Source organism: Crinia signifera, chromosome 3 (assembly GCF_055691185.1).
Source record: "Crinia signifera chromosome 3, ASM5569118v1, whole genome shotgun sequence".
NCBI classification, from domain to species: Eukaryota; Metazoa; Chordata; class Amphibia; order Anura; family Myobatrachidae; genus Crinia; species Crinia signifera.
Genome location: NC_139219.1, coordinates 337474003 through 337489929, shown reverse-complemented (window position 1 = coordinate 337489929; position 15927 = coordinate 337474003). Strand labels below are relative to the sequence as shown.

General features: G+C 36.1%; 7 non-coding genes across 7 annotated transcripts; all 7 read left to right on the top strand.

Annotated features, from left to right (window-relative positions):
• Positions 1-605: 605 nt before the first annotated feature.
• Positions 606-679, top strand: TRNAN-GUU (transfer RNA asparagine (anticodon GUU)). The gene has a single exon. It is a non-coding gene; the product is annotated as a tRNA-Asn (tRNA).
• A 4124-nt stretch (positions 680-4803) lies between these two features.
• Positions 4804-4877, top strand: TRNAN-GUU (transfer RNA asparagine (anticodon GUU)). The gene has a single exon. It is a non-coding gene; the product is annotated as a tRNA-Asn (tRNA).
• Positions 4878-6721: 1844 nt separating this feature from the next.
• Positions 6722-6795, top strand: TRNAN-GUU (transfer RNA asparagine (anticodon GUU)). Its single transcript has one exon. It is a non-coding gene; the product is annotated as a tRNA-Asn (tRNA).
• Positions 6796-8190: 1395 nt separating this feature from the next.
• TRNAN-GUU (transfer RNA asparagine (anticodon GUU)) lies at positions 8191-8264 on the top strand. Its single transcript has one exon. It is a non-coding gene; the product is annotated as a tRNA-Asn (tRNA).
• An 885-nt stretch (positions 8265-9149) lies between these two features.
• Positions 9150-9223, top strand: TRNAN-GUU (transfer RNA asparagine (anticodon GUU)). Its single transcript has one exon. It is a non-coding gene; the product is annotated as a tRNA-Asn (tRNA).
• An 885-nt stretch (positions 9224-10108) lies between these two features.
• On the top strand, positions 10109-10182 carry TRNAN-GUU (transfer RNA asparagine (anticodon GUU)). Its single transcript has one exon. It is a non-coding gene; the product is annotated as a tRNA-Asn (tRNA).
• A 913-nt stretch (positions 10183-11095) lies between these two features.
• Positions 11096-11169, top strand: TRNAN-GUU (transfer RNA asparagine (anticodon GUU)). Its single transcript has one exon. It is a non-coding gene; the product is annotated as a tRNA-Asn (tRNA).
• The last annotated feature ends 4758 nt before the right edge of the window (positions 11170-15927 follow it).

The following is a 15927-nucleotide window of genomic DNA, read 5'->3' as shown; positions in this document are numbered from 1 at the left end:
GTTTAATCCCACCAAGGGATATTTTTGACCTTGTGATCATATTTTGAAGAACCTTAGGTAGACAAGTTAAAACCACCTCTTGTTATGCAGTATAACACATAAAACCACCTCTTGTTATGCAGTATATCTAGACTTCTCTGATACAATTCCTCTTAAAAGTAGTTAATTAGGTACGTTTTTTAGGAAACCATTGAAGCACATTTTAGTGTTTGTACCAATGTGTTTCTTTGTTCTTTAATGGATGAACAGTTTTACTAAATCTCTTTTTTAACATAATAAAAAAGATAGAACTGAGCCAAAATATTAATCTCAGTTTTGTATTGGTTTAATCAACAAATAATTATAAAAAAAAACAAAGATAGCAGAGGATGGTTTCGATCCATCGACCTCTGGGTTATGGGCCCAGCACGCTTCCGCTGCGCCACTTTGCTAATCATATAAACAGCTTCAGCTCCTGAAAACTTACCTCTTGACAAGAAAGTACCAATTTGATTTTTTGTTCTTCAATGGAGGAAGAGTTTTACAAAAGATCTCCAGATGTTGGCCTTTTACACATATTTCAATAAATCATTTTTAGATCACTAATTTGATACAACTTTAGAGGGGTCTCTGTGGCGCAATCGGTTAGCGCGTTCGGCTGTTAACCGAAAGGTTGGTGGTTCAATCCCACCCAGGGACGTAATTGACTTTTTGGTCACATTTTGGAGAACTAGATGTTGACAAGTTAAAAAATTAAATCACCTCTTGTGGTATAGTGTTCCTGATCTTAAGTCACAGAAGCTCCTGAAAGCTTCACTCTTCATCAGAAAGTACCAATGTTTCTCCTCTGTTCTTCAGTAGATAAAGAATCTTACAAAAGCTCTTTAAAATAATGACTATTAAATCTATGTCTAGGAATTTTTTTATGGTACTAACTTGAATCTAGTCTTATTTTGTTGACTTGGAACAATCAGTCAGCACATTTGGTTTCTATATCAAAGGTTTGTGGTTTAATCCCACCCAGGGATATTTTTGACCTTGTGATCATATTTTGAAGAACCTTAGGTAGACAAGTTAAAACATAAAACCTCCTCTTGTTATGCAGTATATCTAGACTTCTCTGATACAATTCCTCTTAAAAGTAGTTCATTATGTAAGTTTTTAGGAAACCATTGAAGCACATTTTAGTGTTTGTACCAATGTGTTTCTTTGTTCTTTAATGGATGAACAGTTTTACTAAATCTCTTTTTTTAACATAATAAAAAAAAAGAACTGAGCCAAAATATTAATCTCAGTTTTTTATTGGTTTAATCAACAAATAATTATAAAAAAAAAGATAGGGTACTTATGTAGTATCTGGGCTGCCGATTTTTTGATTGTATGCCTTAAGTTAAGGCATACAATCAGATGCGATGCGATGCGATATCGCATCGCATCGCATACGATGCGATGCGATGCGATGCGATGCGATGACCCGATTTTTCCATAGGATTCAATGTTAAAATGGACTGAGTCCATTTTAACATGAAATTCAATGGGAAAAAGGGGTCCTTTTCATACCCCTACTATCCAAGTGGGCATGGAGTTGGATATAAACCTGTGGCGAGCGTAGCGAGCCACCGAGCCCGAAGCGTGGCGAGCGAAGCGAGCCCCGCGAGGGGACGGTATTCTGTGTCCCCTCGCGGGGCTCGCTACGCTCGCCACGCTTCGGGCTCGGTGGCTCGCTACGCTCGCCACAGGTTTATATCCAACTCCATGCCCACTTGGATAGTAGGGGTATGAAAAGGACCCCTTTTTCCCATTGAATTCCATGTTAAAATGGACTCAGTCCATTTTAACATTGAATCCTATGGAAAAATCGGGTCCATCGCATCGCATCGCATCGCATCGCATGCGATTTGGTCGGGTGCGATGCGATGCGATGGACCCGATTTCAAAATCGGCAGCCCAGTTACTACATAAGTACCAAAGATAGAACTGAGCCAAAATATTAATCTCAGTTTTGTATTGGTTTAATCAACAAATAATTATAAAAAACAAAGATAGCAGAGGATGGTTTCGATCCATCGACCTCTGGGTTATGGGCCCAGCACGCTTCCGCTGCGCAACTCTGCTAATCATATATACAGATTTAGCTCCTGAAAGTTTACCTCTTGACAAGAAAGTACCAATTTGTTTTTTTTGTTCTTCAATGGAGGAAGAGTTTTACAAAAGATCTCCAGATGTTGGCCTTTTACATATATTTCAATAAATCATTTTTAGATCACTAATTTGATACAACTTTAGAGGGGTCTCTGTGGCGCAATCGATTAGCGCATTCGGCTGTTAACCGAAAGGTTGGTGGTTCAATCCCACCCAGGGACGTAATTTACTTTTTGGTCACATTTTGGAGAACTAGATGTTGACAAGTTAAAACATTAAATCACCTCTTGTGGTATAGTGTTCCTGATCTTAAGTCACAGAAGCTCCTGAAAGCTTCACTCTTCATCAGAAAGTACCAATGTTTCTCCTCTGTTCTTTAGTAGATAAAGAATCTTACAAAAGCTCTTTAAAATAATGACCATTAAATCTATGTCTAGGAATTTTTTTATGGTACTAACTTGAATCTAGTCTTATTTTGTTGACTTGGAACAATCAGTCAGCACATTTGGTTTCTATCTCAAAGGTTTGTGGTTTAATCCCACCCAGGGATATTTTTGACCTTGTGATCATATTTTGAAGAACCTTAGGTAGACAAGTTAAAACATAAAACCACCTCTTGTTATGCAGTATATCTAGACTTCTCTGATACAATTCCTCTTAAAAGTAGTTAATTAGGTAAGTTTTTTAGGAAAACATTGAAGCACATTTTAGTGTTTGTACCAATGTGTTTCTTTGTTCTTTAATGGATGAACAGTTTTACTAAATCTCTTTTTTAACATAATAAAAAAGATAGAACTGAGCCAAAATATTAATCTCAGTTTTGTATTGGTTTAATCAACAAATAATTATAAAAAAAACAAAGATAGCAGAGGATGGTTTCGATCCATAGACCTCTGGGTTATGGGCCCAGCACGCTTCCGCTGCGCCACTCTGCTAATCATATAAACCGCTTCAGCTCCTGAAAGCTTACCTCTTGACAAGAAAGTACCAATTTGTTTTTTTGTTCTTCAAATGAGGAAGAGTTTTACAAAAGATCTCCAGATGTTGGCCTTTTACACATATTTCAATAAATCATTTTTAGATCACTTATTTGATACAACTTTAGAGGGGTCTCTGTGGCGCAATCGGTTAGCGCGTTCGGCTGTTAACCGAAAGGTTGGTGGTTTAATCCCACCCAGGGATATTTTTGACCGTGTGATCATATTTTGAAGAACCTTAGGTAGACAAGTTAAAACATAAAACCACCTCTTGTTATGCAGTATATCTAGACTTCTCTGATACAATTCCTCTTAAAAGTAGTTAATTACGTAAGTTTTTAGGAAACCATTGAAGCACATTTTAGTGTTTGTACCAATGTGTTTCTTTGTTCTTTAATGGATGAACAGTTTTACTAAATCTCTTTTTTAACATAATAAAAAAGGTAGAACTGAGCCAAAATATTAATCTCAGTTTTGTATTGGTTTAATCAACAAATAATTATAAAAAACAAAGATAGCAGAGGATGGTTTCGATCCATCGACCTCTGGGTTATGGGACCAGCACGCTTCCGCTGCGCCACTCTGCTAATAATATAAACAGCTTCAGCTCCTGAAAGCTTACCTCTTGACAAGAAAGTACCAATTTGTTTTTTTGTTCTTCAATGGAGGAAGAGTTTTACAAAAGATCTCCAGATGTTGGCCTTTTACACATATTTCAATAAATCATTTTTAGATCACTAATTTGATACAACTTTAGGGGGGTCTCTGTGGCGCAATCGGTTAGCGCGTTCGGCTGTTAACCGAAAGGTTAACAGGGACGTAATTGACTTTTTGGTCACATTTTGGAGAACTAGATGTTGACAAGTTAAAACATTAAATCACCTCTTGTGGTATAGTGTTCCTGATCTTAAGTCACAGAAGCTCCTGAAAGCTTCACTCTTCATCAGAAAGTACCAATGTTTCTCCTCTGTTCTTCAGTAGATAAAGAATCTTACAAAAGCTCTTTAAAATAATGACTATTAAATCTATGTCTAGGAATTTTTTTATGGTACTAACTTGAATCTAGTCTTATTTTGTTGACTTGGAACAATCAGTCAGCACATTTGGTTTCTATCTCAAAGGTTTGTGGTTTAATCCTACCCAGGGATATTTTTGACCTTGTGATCATATTTTGAAGAACCTTAGGTAGACAAGTTAAAACATAAAACCACCTCTTGTTATGCAGTATATCTAGACTTCTCTGATACAATTCCTCTTAAAAGTAGTTAATTAGGTAAGTTTTTAGGAAACCATTGAAGCACATTTTAGTGTTTGTACCAATGTGTTTCTTTGTTCTTTAATGGATGAACAGTTTTACTAAATCTCTTTTTTAACATAATAAAAAAGATAGAACTGAGCCAAAATATTAATCTCAGTTTTGTATTGGTTTAATCAACAAATAATTATAAAAAAACAAAGATAGCAGAGGATGGCTTCAATCCATCGACCTCTGGGTTATGGGCCCAGCACGCTTCCGCTGCGCCACTTTGCTAATCATATAAACTGCTTCAGCTCCTGAAAGCTTACCTCTTGACAAGAAAGTACCAATTTGTTTTTTTGTTCTTCAATGGAGGAAGAGTTTTACAAAAGATCTCCAGATGTTGGCCTTTTACACATATTTCAATAAATCATTTTTAGATCACTAATTTGATACAGCTTTAGAGGGGTCTCTGTGGCGCAATCGGTTAGCGCGTTCGGCTGTTAACCGAAAGGTTGGTGGTTCAATCCCACCCAGGGACGTAATCGACTTTTTGGTCACATTTTGGAGAACTAGATGTTGACAAGTTAAAACATTAAATCACCTCTTGTGGTATAGTGTTCCTGATCTTAAGTCACAGAAGCTCCTGAAAGCTTCACTCTTCATCAGAAAGTACCAATGTTTCTCCTCTGTTCTTCAGTAGATAAAGAATCTTACAAAAGCTCTTTAAAATAATGACTATTAAATCTATGTCTAGGAATTTTTTTATGGTACTAACTTGAATCTAGTCTTATTTTGTTGACTTGGAACAATCAGTCAGCACATTTGGTTTCTATCTCAAAGGTTTGTGGTTTAATCCCACCCAGGGATATTTTTGACCGTGTGATCATATTTTGAAGAACCTTAGGTAGACAAGTTAAAACATAAAACCACCTCTTGTTATGCAGTATATCTAGACTTCACTGATACAATTCCTCTTAAAAGTAGTTAATTACGTAAGTTTTTAGAAAACCATTGAAGCACATTTTAGTGTTTGTACCAATGTGTTTCTTTGTTCTTTAATGGATGAACAGTTTTACTAAATCTCTTTTTTAACATAATAAAAAAGATAGAACTGAGCCAAAATATTAATCTCAGTTTTGTATTGTTTTAATCAACTAATAATTATAAAAAAACAAAGATAGCAGAGGATGGTTTCGATCCATCGACCTCTGGGTTATGGGCCCAGCACGCTTCCGCTGCGCCACTCTGCTAATCATATAAACAGCTTCAGCTCCTGAAAGCTTACCTCTTGACAAGAAAGTACCAATTTGTTTTTTTGTTCTTCAATGGAGGAAGAGTTTTACAAAAGATCTCCAGATGTTGGCCTTTTACACATATTTCAATAAATCATTTTTAGATCACTAATTTGATACAACTTTAGAGGGGTCTCTGTGGCGCAATCGGTTAGCCCGTTCGGCTGTTAACCGAAAGGTTGGTGGTTCAATCCCACCCAGGGACGTAATAAACTTTTTGGTCACATTTTGGAGAACTAGATGTTGACAAGTTAAAACATTAACTCACCTCTTGTGGTATAGTGTTCCTGATCTTAAGTCACAGAAGCTCCTGAAAGCTTCACTCTTCATCAGAAAGTACCAATGTTTCTCCTCTGTTCTTCAGTAGATAAAGAATCTTACAAAAGCTCTTTAAAATAATGACTATTAAATCTATGTCTAGGAATTTTTTTATGGTACTAACTTGAATCTAGTCTTATTTTGTTGACTTGGAACAATCAGTCAGCACATTTGGTTTCTATCTCAAAGGTTTGTGGTTTAATCCCACCCAGGGATATTTTTGACCTTGTGATCATATTTTGAAGAACCTTAGGTAGACAAGTTAAAACATAAAACCACCTCTTGTTATGCAGTATATCTAGACTTCTCTGATACAATTCCTCTTAAAAGTAGTTAATTAGGTAAGTTTTTAGGAAACCATTGAAGCACATTTTAGTGTTTGTACCAATGTGTTTCTTTGTTCTTTAATGGATGAACAGTTTTACTAAATCTCTTTTTTAACATAATAAAAAAGATAGAACTGAGCCAAAATATTAATCTCAGTTTTGTATTGGTTTAATCAACTAATAATTATAAAAAAACAAAGATAGCAGAGGATGGTTTCGATCCATCGACCTCTGGGTTATGGGCCCAGCACGCTTCCGCTGCGCCACTCTGCTAATCATATAAACAGCTTCAGCTCCTGAAAGCATACCTCTTGACAAGAAAGTACCAATTTGTTCTTTTGTTCTTCAATGGAGGAAGAGTTTTACAAAAGATCTCCAGATTTTGGCCTTTTACACATATTTCAATAAATCATTTTTAGATCACTAATTTGATACAACTTTAGAGGGGTCTCTGTGGCGCAATCGGTTAGCGCGTTCGGCTGTTAACCGAAAGGTTGGTGGTTCAATCCCACCCAGGGACGTAATCGACTTTTTGGTCACATTTTGGAGAACTAGATGTTGACAAGTTAAAACATTAAATCACCTCTTGTGGTATAGTGTTCCTGATCTTAAGTCACAGAAGCTCCTGAAAGCTTCAGTCTTCATCAGAAAGTACCAATGTTTCTCCTCTGTTCTTCAGTAGATAAAGAATCTTACAAAAGCTCTTTAAAATAATGACTATTAAATCTATGTCTAGGAATTTTTTTATGGTACTAACTTGAATCTAGTCTTATTTTGTTGACTTGGAACAATCAGTCAGCACATTTGGTTTCTATCTCAAAGGTTTGTGGTTTAATCCCACCCAGGGATATTTTTGACCTTGTGATCATATTTTGAAGAACCTTAGGTAGACAAGTTAAAACATAAAACCACCTCTTGTTATGCAGTATATCTAGACTTCTCTGATACAATTCCTCTTAAAAGTAGTTAATTAGGTAAGTTTTTAGGAAACCATTGAAGCACATTTTAGTGTTTGTACCAATGTGTTTCTTTGTTCTTTAATGGATGAACAGTTTTACTAAATCTCTTTTTTAACATAATAAAAAAGATAGAACTGAGCCAAAATATTAATCTCAGTTTTGTATTGGTTTAATCAACAAATAATTATAAAAAAACAAAGATAGCAGAGGATGGTTTCGATCCATCGACCTCTGGGTTATGGGCCCAGCACGCTTCCGCTGCGCCACTCTGCTAATCATATAAACAGCTTCAGCTCCTGAAAGCTTACCTCTTGACAAGAAAGTACCAATTTGTTTTTGTGTTCTTCAATGGAGGAAGAGTTTTACAAAAGATCTCCAGATGTTGGCCTTTTACACATATTTCAATAAATCATTTTTAGATCACTAATTTGATACAACTTTAGAGGGGTCTCTGTGGCGCAATCGGTTAGCGCGTTCGGCTGTTAACCAAAAAGTTGGTGGTTCAATCCCACCCAGGGACGTAATCGACTTTTTGGTCACATTTTGGAGAACTAGATGTTGACAAGTTAAAACATTAAATCACCTCTTGTGGTATAGTGTTCCTGATCTTAAGTCACAGAAGCTCCTGAAAGCTTCACTCTTCATCAGAAAGTACCAATGTTTCTCCTCTGTTCTTCAGTAGATAAAGAATCTTACAAAAGCTCTTTAAAAAAGCAGAGGATGGTTTCGATCCATCGACCTCTGGGTTATGGGCCCAGCACGCTTCCGCTGCACCACTCTGCTAATCATATAAACAGCTTCAGCTCCTGAAAGCTTACCTCTTGACACGAAAGTACCAATTTGTTTTTTTGTTCTTCAATGGAGGAAGATTTTTACAAAAGATCTCCAGATGTTGGCCTTTTACACATATTTCAATAAATCATTTTTAGATCACTAATTTGATACAACTTTAGAGTGGTCTCTGTGGCGCAATCGGTTAGCGCGTTCGGCTGTTAACCGAAAGGTTGGTGGTTCAATCCCACCCAGGGACGTAATCGACTTTTTGGTCACATTTTGGAGAACTAGATGTTGACAAGTTAAAACATTAAATCACCTCTTGTGGTATAGTGTTCCTGATCTTAAGTCACAGAAGCTCCTGAAAGCTTCAGTCTTCATCAGAAAGTACCAATGTTTCTCCTCTGTTCTTCAGTAGATAAAGAATCTTACAAAAGCTCTTTAAAATAATGACTATTAAATCTATGTCTAGGAATTTTTTTATGGTACTAACTTGAATCTAGTCTTATTTTGTTGACTTGGAACAATCAGTCAGCACATTTGGTTTCTATCTCAAAGGTTTGTGGTTTAATCCCACCCAGGGATATTTTTGACCTTGTGATCATATTTTGAAGAACCTTAGGTAGACAAGTTAAAACATAAAACCACCTCTTGTTATGCAGTATATCTAGACTTCTCTGATACAATTCCTCTTAAAAGTAGTTAATTAGGTAAGTTTTTAGGAAACCATTGAAGCACATTTTAGTGTTTGTACCAATGTGTTTCTTTGTTCTTTAATGGATGAACAGTTTTACTAAATCTCTTTTTTAACATAATAAAAAAGATAGAACTGAGCCAAAATATTAATCTCAGTTTTGTATTGGTTTAATCAACAAATAATTATAAAAAAACAAAGATAGCAGAGGATGGTTTCGATCCATCGACCTCTGGGTTATGGGCCCAGCACGCTTCCGCTGCGCCACTCTGCTAATCATATAAACAGCTTCAGCTCCTGAAAGCTTACCTCTTGACAAGAAAGTACCAATTTGTTTTTTTGTTCTTCAATGGAGGAAGAGTTTTACAAAAGATCTCCAGATGTTGGCCTTTTACACATATTTCAATAAATCATTTTTAGATCACTAATTTGATACAACTTTAGAGGGGTCTCTGTGGCGCAATCGGTTAGCGCGTTCGGCTGTTAACCGAAAGGTTGGTGGTTCAATCCCACCCAGGGACGTAATCAACTTTTTGGTCACATTTTGGAGAACTAGATGTTGACAAGTTAAAACATTAAATCACCTCTTGTGGTATAGTGTTCCTGATCTTAAGTCACAGAAGCTCCTGAAAGCTTCACTCTTCATCAGAAAGTACCAATGTTTCTCCTCTGTTCTTCAGTAGATAAAGAATCTTACAAAAGCTCTTTAAAATAATGACTATTAAATCTATGTCTAGGAATTTTTTTATGGTACTAACTTGAATCTAGTCTTATTTTGTTGACTTGGAACAATCAGTCAGCACATTTGGTTTCTATCTCAAAGGTTTGTGGTTTAATCCCACCCAGGGATATTTTTGACCTTGTGATCATATTTTGAAGAACCTTAGGTAGACAAGTTAAAACATAAAACCACCTCTTGTTATGCAGTATATCTAGACTTCTCTGATACAATTCCTCTTAAAAGTAGTTAATTAGGTAAGTTTTTAGGAAACCATTGAAGCACATTTTAGTGTTTGTACCAATGTGTTTCTTTGTTCTTTAATGGATGAACAGTTTTACTAAATCTCTTTTTTAACATAATAAAAAAGATAGAACTGAGCCAAAATATTAATCTCAGTTTTGTATTGGTTTAATCAACTAATAATTATAAAAAAACAAAGATAGCAGAGGATGGTTTCGATCCATCGACCTCTGGGTTATGGGCCCAGCACGCTTCCGCTGCGCCACTCTGCTAATCATATAAACAGCTTCAGCTCCTGAAAGCATACCTCTTGACAAGAAAGTACCAATTTGTTCTTTTGTTCTTCAATGGAGGAAGAGTTTTACAAAAGATCTCCAGATGTTGGCCTTTTACACATATTTCAATAAATCATTTTTAGATCACTAATTTGATACAACTTTAGAGGGGTCTCTGTGGCGCAATCGGTTAGCGCGTTCGGCTGTTAACCGAAAGGTTGGTGGTTCAATCCCACCCAGGGACGTAATCAACTTTTTGGTCACATTTTGGAGAACTAGATGTTGACAAGTTAAAACATTAAATCACCTCTTGTGGTATAGTGTTCCTGATCTTAAGTCACAGAAGCTCCTGAAAGCTTCACTCTTCATCAGAAAGTACCAATGTTTCTCCTCTGTTCTTCAGTAGATAAAGAATCTTACAAAAGCTCTTTAAAATAATGACTATTAAATCTATGTCTAGGAATTTTTTTATGGTACTAACTTGAATCTAGTCTTATTTTGTTGACTTGGAACAATCAGTCAGCACATTTGGTTTCTATCTCAAAGGTTTGTGGTTTAATCCCACCAAGGGATATTTTTGACCTTGTGATCATATTTTGAAGAACCTTAGGTAGACAAGTTAAAACCACCTCTTGTTATGCAGTATAACACATAAAACCACCTCTTGTTATGCAGTATATCTAGACTTCTCTGATACAATTCCTCTTAAAAGTAGTTAATTAGGTACGTTTTTTAGGAAACCATTGAAGCACATTTTAGTGTTTGTACCAATGTGTTTCTTTGTTCTTTAATGGATGAACAGTTTTACTAAATCTCTTTTTTAACATAATAAAAAAGATAGAACTGAGCCAAAATATTAATCTCAGTTTTGTATTGGTTTAATCAACAAATAATTATAAAAAAAAACAAAGATAGCAGAGGATGGTTTCGATCCATCGACCTCTGGGTTATGGGCCCAGCACGCTTCCGCTGCGCCACTTTGCTAATCATATAAACAGCTTCAGCTCCTGAAAACTTACCTCTTGACAAGAAAGTACCAATTTGATTTTTTGTTCTTCAATGGAGGAAGAGTTTTACAAAAGATCTCCAGATGTTGGCCTTTTACACATATTTCAATAAATCATTTTTAGATCACTAATTTGATACAACTTTAGAGGGGTCTCTGTGGCGCAATCGGTTAGCGCGTTCGGCTGTTAACCGAAAGGTTGGTGGTTCAATCCCACCCAGGGACGTAATTGACTTTTTGGTCACATTTTGGAGAACTAGATGTTGACAAGTTAAAAAATTAAATCACCTCTTGTGGTATAGTGTTCCTGATCTTAAGTCACAGAAGCTCCTGAAAGCTTCACTCTTCATCAGAAAGTACCAATGTTTCTCCTCTGTTCTTCAGTAGATAAAGAATCTTACAAAAGCTCTTTAAAATAATGACTATTAAATCTATGTCTAGGAATTTTTTTATGGTACTAACTTGAATCTAGTCTTATTTTGTTGACTTGGAACAATCAGTCAGCACATTTGGTTTCTATATCAAAGGTTTGTGGTTTAATCCCACCCAGGGATATTTTTGACCTTGTGATCATATTTTGAAGAACCTTAGGTAGACAAGTTAAAACATAAAACCTCCTCTTGTTATGCAGTATATCTAGACTTCTCTGATACAATTCCTCTTAAAAGTAGTTCATTATGTAAGTTTTTAGGAAACCATTGAAGCACATTTTAGTGTTTGTACCAATGTGTTTCTTTGTTCTTTAATGGATGAACAGTTTTACTAAATCTCTTTTTTTAACATAATAAAAAAAAAGAACTGAGCCAAAATATTAATCTCAGTTTTTTATTGGTTTAATCAACAAATAATTATAAAAAAAAAGATAGGGTACTTATGTAGTATCTGGGCTGCCGATTTTTTGATTGTATGCCTTAAGTTAAGGCATACAATCAGATGCGATGCGATGCGATATCGCATCGCATCGCATACGATGCGATGCGATGCGATGCGATGCGATGACCCGATTTTTCCATAGGATTCAATGTTAAAATGGACTGAGTCCATTTTAACATGAAATTCAATGGGAAAAAGGGGTCCTTTTCATACCCCTACTATCCAAGTGGGCATGGAGTTGGATATAAACCTGTGGCGAGCGTAGCGAGCCACCGAGCCCGAAGCGTGGCGAGCGAAGCGAGCCCCGCGAGGGGACGGTATTCTGTGTCCCCTCGCGGGGCTCGCTACGCTCGCCACGCTTCGGGCTCGGTGGCTCGCTACGCTCGCCACAGGTTTATATCCAACTCCATGCCCACTTGGATAGTAGGGGTATGAAAAGGACCCCTTTTTCCCATTGAATTCCATGTTAAAATGGACTCAGTCCATTTTAACATTGAATCCTATGGAAAAATCGGGTCCATCGCATCGCATCGCATCGCATCGCATCGCATGCGATTTGGTCGGGTGCGATGCGATGCGATGGACCCGATTTCAAAATCGGCAGCCCAGTTACTACATAAGTACCAAAGATAGAACTGAGCCAAAATATTAATCTCAGTTTTGTATTGGTTTAATCAACAAATAATTATAAAAAACAAAGATAGCAGAGGATGGTTTCGATCCATCGACCTCTGGGTTATGGGCCCAGCACGCTTCCGCTGCGCAACTCTGCTAATCATATATACAGATTTAGCTCCTGAAAGTTTACCTCTTGACAAGAAAGTACCAATTTGTTTTTTTTGTTCTTCAATGGAGGAAGAGTTTTACAAAAGATCTCCAGATGTTGGCCTTTTACATATATTTCAATAAATCATTTTTAGATCACTAATTTGATACAACTTTAGAGGGGTCTCTGTGGCGCAATCGATTAGCGCATTCGGCTGTTAACCGAAAGGTTGGTGGTTCAATCCCACCCAGGGACGTAATTTACTTTTTGGTCACATTTTGGAGAACTAGATGTTGACAAGTTAAAACATTAAATCACCTCTTGTGGTATAGTGTTCCTGATCTTAAGTCACAGAAGCTCCTGAAAGCTTCACTCTTCATCAGAAAGTACCAATGTTTCTCCTCTGTTCTTTAGTAGATAAAGAATCTTACAAAAGCTCTTTAAAATAATGACCATTAAATCTATGTCTAGGAATTTTTTTATGGTACTAACTTGAATCTAGTCTTATTTTGTTGACTTGGAACAATCAGTCAGCACATTTGGTTTCTATCTCAAAGGTTTGTGGTTTAATCCCACCCAGGGATATTTTTGACCTTGTGATCATATTTTGAAGAACCTTAGGTAGACAAGTTAAAACATAAAACCACCTCTTGTTATGCAGTATATCTAGACTTCTCTGATACAATTCCTCTTAAAAGTAGTTAATTAGGTAAGTTTTTTAGGAAAACATTGAAGCACATTTTAGTGTTTGTACCAATGTGTTTCTTTGTTCTTTAATGGATGAACAGTTTTACTAAATCTCTTTTTTAACATAATAAAAAAGATAGAACTGAGCCAAAATATTAATCTCAGTTTTGTATTGGTTTAATCAACAAATAATTATAAAAAAAACAAAGATAGCAGAGGATGGTTTCGATCCATAGACCTCTGGGTTATGGGCCCAGCACGCTTCCGCTGCGCCACTCTGCTAATCATATAAACCGCTTCAGCTCCTGAAAGCTTACCTCTTGACAAGAAAGTACCAATTTGTTTTTTTGTTCTTCAAATGAGGAAGAGTTTTACAAAAGATCTCCAGATGTTGGCCTTTTACACATATTTCAATAAATCATTTTTAGATCACTTATTTGATACAACTTTAGAGGGGTCTCTGTGGCGCAATCGGTTAGCGCGTTCGGCTGTTAACCGAAAGGTTGGTGGTTTAATCCCACCCAGGGATATTTTTGACCGTGTGATCATATTTTGAAGAACCTTAGGTAGACAAGTTAAAACATAAAACCACCTCTTGTTATGCAGTATATCTAGACTTCTCTGATACAATTCCTCTTAAAAGTAGTTAATTACGTAAGTTTTTAGGAAACCATTGAAGCACATTTTAGTGTTTGTACCAATGTGTTTCTTTGTTCTTTAATGGATGAACAGTTTTACTAAATCTCTTTTTTAACATAATAAAAAAGGTAGAACTGAGCCAAAATATTAATCTCAGTTTTGTATTGGTTTAATCAACAAATAATTATAAAAAACAAAGATAGCAGAGGATGGTTTCGATCCATCGACCTCTGGGTTATGGGACCAGCACGCTTCCGCTGCGCCACTCTGCTAATAATATAAACAGCTTCAGCTCCTGAAAGCTTACCTCTTGACAAGAAAGTACCAATTTGTTTTTTTGTTCTTCAATGGAGGAAGAGTTTTACAAAAGATCTCCAGATGTTGGCCTTTTACACATATTTCAATAAATCATTTTTAGATCACTAATTTGATACAACTTTAGGGGGGTCTCTGTGGCGCAATCGGTTAGCGCGTTCGGCTGTTAACCGAAAGGTTAACAGGGACGTAATTGACTTTTTGGTCACATTTTGGAGAACTAGATGTTGACAAGTTAAAACATTAAATCACCTCTTGTGGTATAGTGTTCCTGATCTTAAGTCACAGAAGCTCCTGAAAGCTTCACTCTTCATCAGAAAGTACCAATGTTTCTCCTCTGTTCTTCAGTAGATAAAGAATCTTACAAAAGCTCTTTAAAATAATGACTATTAAATCTATGTCTAGGAATTTTTTTATGGTACTAACTTGAATCTAGTCTTATTTTGTTGACTTGGAACAATCAGTCAGCACATTTGGTTTCTATCTCAAAGGTTTGTGGTTTAATCCTACCCAGGGATATTTTTGACCTTGTGATCATATTTTGAAGAACCTTAGGTAGACAAGTTAAAACATAAAACCACCTCTTGTTATGCAGTATATCTAGACTTCTCTGATACAATTCCTCTTAAAAGTAGTTAATTAGGTAAGTTTTTAGGAAACCATTGAAGCACATTTTAGTGTTTGTACCAATGTGTTTCTTTGTTCTTTAATGGATGAACAGTTTTACTAAATCTCTTTTTTAACATAATAAAAAAGATAGAACTGAGCCAAAATATTAATCTCAGTTTTGTATTGGTTTAATCAACAAATAATTATAAAAAAACAAAGATAGCAGAGGATGGCTTCAATCCATCGACCTCTGGGTTATGGGCCCAGCACGCTTCCGCTGCGCCACTTTGCTAATCATATAAACTGCTTCAGCTCCTGAAAGCTTACCTCTTGACAAGAAAGTACCAATTTGTTTTTTTGTTCTTCAATGGAGGAAGAGTTTTACAAAAGATCTCCAGATGTTGGCCTTTTACACATATTTCAATAAATCATTTTTAGATCACTAATTTGATACAACTTTAGAGGGGTCTCTGTGGCGCAATCGGTTAGCGCGTTCGGTTGTTAACCGAAAGGTTTGTGGTTCAATCCCACCCAGGGACGTAATCGACTTTATGGTCACATTTTGGAGAACTAGATGTTGACAAGTTAAAACATTAAATCACCTCTTGTGGTATAGTGTTCCTGATCTTAAGTCACAGAAGCTCCTGAAAGCTTCACTCTTCATCAGAAAGTACCAATGTTTCTCCTCTGTTCTTCAGTAGATAAAGAATCTTACAAAAGCTCTTTAAAATAATGACTATTAAATCTATGTCTAGGAATTTTTTTATGGTACTAACTTGAATCTAGTCTTATTTTGTTGACTTGGAACAAACAGTCAGCACATTTGGTTTCTATCGCAAAGGTTTGTGGTTTAATCCCACCCAGGGATATTTTTGACCTTGTGATCATATTTTGAAGAACCTTAGGTAGACAAGTTAAAACGTAAAACCACCTCTTGTTATGCAGTATATCTAGACTTCTCTGATACAATTCCTCTTAAAAGTAGTTAATTAGGTAAGTTTTTAGGAAACCATTGAAGCACATTTTAGTGTTTGTACCAATGTGTTTCTTTGTTCTTTAATGGATGAACAGTTTTACTAAATCTCTTTTTTAACA